We start from the raw sequence: 4809 nt of genomic DNA on the forward strand, positions 1-4809 counted from the left end.
TTTTTTTTTTCGGTCAGGTGAAAAATAAGCGGAAAAACGGAACAACCGTATTGACAACAACTCTGACATTGTATCAGAGGGCGTCTAATTAGGTGCAAGACATGTCAATGGAAAATGATAGCAGCATGTCATCTTGGAATTTGATAGTCCAGAGGAGAAGGAGCTTGACCTTCCACAGAATAAGTTTTATACGAAGAGACACACGCATAAAGTTTCGGTGAATGCTGAAGAATGAGTTAAAAAGTTAAGTCGCAAAGCAGGAAGCCTGGCGAGCAAAACATAAGAGTAAAGGAGGTGGAATGGGGGGAGGGTTTTTTTTTTTTTGGCCTGATGCGAAACTTCAAAATTTAAACACACTGGTCCTGTCATCGGTAAAACAAGAGACTCCGACACCTCTTAAGCTACTAAACTTTGTTTCTAGCTTTCCTGTCAGCTGTCTAGAGCCTATCGCTACTTACTTCCCGTCTTGTAAAAAGCCAAGCCAACCACACTGGCAACATGTGCGCGTAGTTAGATGGAGTTTTTACGTCTTTCTCTTTGCCCCGCGACTTCTCCTATAAAGAAGCACCGGAAACACCCTTCTCGTTCCCTTCTCCTTGTCACTACTAATCCGCATTTGGAACACTTTGACTTGTTTTGCTATTTCGTAGTTGATTAGGGCCATTGTCCAGATGTGGGCGGGGTCGGCACGAGGGGGTGGGTGGTTAGTGTTGACAAGTGCCAAGAGAAGCACCTGTCGCCTTGAGTGAGACACGCCCCCCACTCCCTAAACCTCGACTCCGGCGGACGCTTACTACTTTCAGTGGCTAACGTTCATTCGACAAGATAATGCTGCTTTCTCCTCTGAGCTAAATGGCGATGTGTGCTAGCCTTCAAACAAGATATAATTTGGAGACCACTGCCATCGGGAACAATGTTATGACGGTTACTGGAACAGTTACGCGCTGAAGCCGGAAAGAAAAATTTTTGCCTTGACCCGTTTGTCATTTTTGACAGGTTACGTTCGTCTTGCACATATCCTTATAAGAAGACACAATTTACTACTATACAGGGCATGTCTGAAAGGTATTGTCAATGAGTCGATAAAATAAGATTGATTAAATCAGTACAACACAACTAAAGGTTTCAAAATAGGCTCCTGCTGCGGCGATGCATCGCTTCCAGTGAGATTTCCGGGCATCGAAGGCGTCACGGTAGGCCTCCTCCGGAATGTCCTTTAAAGCCTTGCTGCGAGCCTCTTTGACTTTGTCAATTATCCGTAAATGGTGTCTTTTCATGGAAGTTTTCAAGCGCAGAAACAATAGGAAGTCTGGAGGAGCCATGTCAGGACTGCAGGGCAGCTGGGGAACCCTTGGCACCTTTGAATCGACAAGGAGGCGGGTCAAGACGAAGGAGGTGTGGACTGGGGCGCTGTCATCGGTGATGGTCGTTGACAGTCGTCCAGAGCGGGCTTCATCGCTGGCCTCTTTACGACCTCCTAAAAAGGCCTTATGCCGCCGGTACACTTGTCGTTATGACTAACACTTGTCACCAAAGCCCTTTAACACAGGAAAAGTTTCCACTTGGGACTTGTCGAGTTTCAGACAAAACTTGATGGAAATCCTTCGTTCCAACGAGCGCTGCATTGTGGCTTGCACGGGAAGTGAAAACGAGTTTAAAGTCTCTCCTTACTCTCCAGATGGTAGCATACGACAGTGCGACCGCACGTGCGTGAGCTAACTTCCCCCTCCACCAACATCAAGTGGTCCGAGCCTGTTGTGAGGTACAGACGCTTTACAATTTAATCATTGCCATTACTTTTCGGACAAACCCTGTATATAGTGTCTATTCACTGAGTCAACAATCATGTAGAAATATATCCGCAGAGCCGAGGGACTACACTTTCTTCACTCCTCTCGCCACCGTCATCATCACGATGATATGTTTTTTTTGATTTCACCAAATTAGAAAGGCTTCTTTGAGCTACCTCCTTTCACTCGTGTCTTACGTCAATAATACATGAAAGACATATTCTCTTAAGTAAGGCTATTTCTCGGCCGTCCTTCATCTGTGTTTCCCTTCGATCTGCATCCGTTCTATCGCGCTTATAGAGCACCAGATATCACCTACGACCTGCCCAAAAAATTTCATTTTATACAAAGCAAGCTACACCCACCATTTTGTGCGATCGATAACAGATCATGAATATTTTCAGACCGATAATTATGCAAAGTGTAAGCTCAAAAGGTTCGTTGTATAGTGGTCGAATGCGCTAGTTACTTACACTTTCTTGAACCACAGCCAAGACCTTCCTGAGAGCAGGGCCTTGGTGCACCAATGTAATTTAATTCTCCCACTTTCTTTCATAGATGCACCGGCATGCTGCCATACATAGCTTGAACGTGGCAGTCATACCCGCAGCAACGTTTCTGAATTCATCTGATTGCCCTTGCAAGATAGTACGCGTAAAATTGATTCGACTCAAGTAAAAAGGGAAACGTATTCCTTTATTTTTGCCTTCCTTGTCTTGCAAAGGTAGTAATGGTTTTTGGAAAAGCCTACAAGCCTTTCCTACTACAATTGATTCAGCGGTCCAAAGTAATCGGTCAAAATTCCTTGGTTTATTTTCATCACTGGGCAAAGGTGGTAGCTGGCGCGGCGGTCCGCACACATACAGGCTGTTTCAAGAAATGTGTCCAACCTTCTAAAAAAATCAGGAAAATGCGATATTTGATTGCTGCCTTTAGAATTGGTTTTTCTGTTGTGGCAGTGATTTTAAGATTGTAAAAGAAATTATTTGGGACTGTAATTAAAAAAGTTAACTTCATTAATTTTTTAATTAGTGGAGCTAGGTGGTTGTGTCGAATGAGAGAATTGAAGTTCTTCATGCCAGAAACCCAACCCAACTTTGAGATTTCGGAAAAGTGGCATATATTATTAATTACGAAGTAATGAAATTCAAGCAAATTCAATGGCGAAACCTAAAGAGAAACATGAAAGAACGCAACTACCATGTTCTTCTGAGACGTCCAAAATGAGTGAGTGACTTTTTCTGTAGCGCTAGGCATCTTAAGATGGTTAGAGACATGACTTGAGAGAGTGATAAAGAAAGTTAAATTAATTAACTTTTCAATTAGTGGAGTTAGGCGACTGTGTCAAATTGTAGAATCGAAGTTCTTCGTGCCAGAAACCCATCCCAACATTGAGATTTTGAAAAAGCGACCTCTAGTATTAATTACGAAGTAATGAAAATCAACCGAATTCGATGGCTTTCGCTGTTGAAAGCCGTTGCATTTCGTTAAATTTCATTACGCCAGAACAATTACTACAGGACGCCTTTCCGAAATCTCAAAGATCGGATGGGTTCCTCGCATGAAGAACTTCAATTCTCCCATTTGACATAATCACCTAACTCCAATAATTAAAAAGTTAATTAATGTAACTTTCTTAAATACTGTCCTAAATGATGTCCTTAACTACCTTAAGATTCTTGCCGCTACAGAAAAAGCAATTCTGAAAGCCCCGAGCAAATATCGCATTTTCCTGATTTTTTTTAGAAAGTTGGACACATTTTTTGAAACACCCTGTATATATCATTATTGCCTTCAGTGCTGCAAATTCATCAGGAGTGTTTTCGTATTCTTGGAGAAGTTAATCGATAAAACATTAGTGCAATACCGTGCGTCGTTTAATAACAATCCTCGTAGTATATGCGAATATAAGATATATTTTGGGACGGATTTTACTGTTGTTATATGCCACTGTGATACTGTGCACCGAAAAAAGAAAAGGTTCCGATTTTTCCAGCGAATATGGAAGGCTAAATTTCACTCGAATGAAAGCCTCAGTTAAGGTCGCGCGATACAATATTGGAAATACAGAACAAACGTTATTAACATTGCTCCATTTCTAATCGCTCGCCTTAGCTTTCCTTCAGACGCCTTAGCTTGGCTATGCAAGTGAAACGTACAAATAAGAGGTGATACACGGTATGATCGAGCACGCATTCACATGCGCTCTTAAGCACAGTACCTTAACCGCTCCATTTTTAAACAGCACGCAGACACGAAGACACGAGAAAGAACTGATGACATGAGCGCTCGTGTCTTCAGCTCTTCTTGTGTCTTCGCATGCGTGCGCTCTTTGAATATGAAACTGTACGAACTAGCCCAAATTGCTGCTTACCGCTCCGCCGATGTTTGTGCGCTCAAACTATGTTAGTAGAGAGCAACCATCCGCTTGCGAAATAAAGCGTATGGTGACAAGACCTTTTTTTTATTTTTAACAATACCACTCCTGCGTGTTTTATTCGATGCATGATGGTTCCTTCTTTGTGTTCCCGAAGTTAAACACTGATTTTGAGCATTGTGAGTTCCAGTGGAGCACTTAACTTCCAAGTAACTAATTAGTGAAAACACGTGCAGGCAACGGCTCTCGTGTTGACATCCGATACAGTGAAGCAATCTGATGCCAGTAAGTTATTTACTTTGCCGTCGTCCCGACTTTGAAAAAGGAAACGATAGTCATAGGCTCACACTGTTTAAGTTAAAATGTTCTCGTAGTTACAAACTATTGGTTCCAAACTGCTCGTAACATATGTGACAACCATGTCAGTAACTAAGTTACATACATAGAGTTACGTAAGTCTGCACGTGGGTAGGGCTTACGAGTTCATGGGCACTACATGGCGCGAGCGCAGCGAGCGGCGGCCTGACAGCGCGGCTAATAAATGACGTGCTATCTAAATTAATTTTTAAGCTTAGGAATTGCGCGTTACTTCGCTAATTAAGAACGGCTAATTTTTTAGTGTACCGGCAAGTGCTGCGAAAC

The sequence above is a fragment of the Rhipicephalus sanguineus genome, chromosome 1, assembly GCF_013339695.2.
Source record: "Rhipicephalus sanguineus isolate Rsan-2018 chromosome 1, BIME_Rsan_1.4, whole genome shotgun sequence".
In the NCBI taxonomy this organism is placed as follows: domain Eukaryota; kingdom Metazoa; phylum Arthropoda; class Arachnida; order Ixodida; family Ixodidae; genus Rhipicephalus; species Rhipicephalus sanguineus.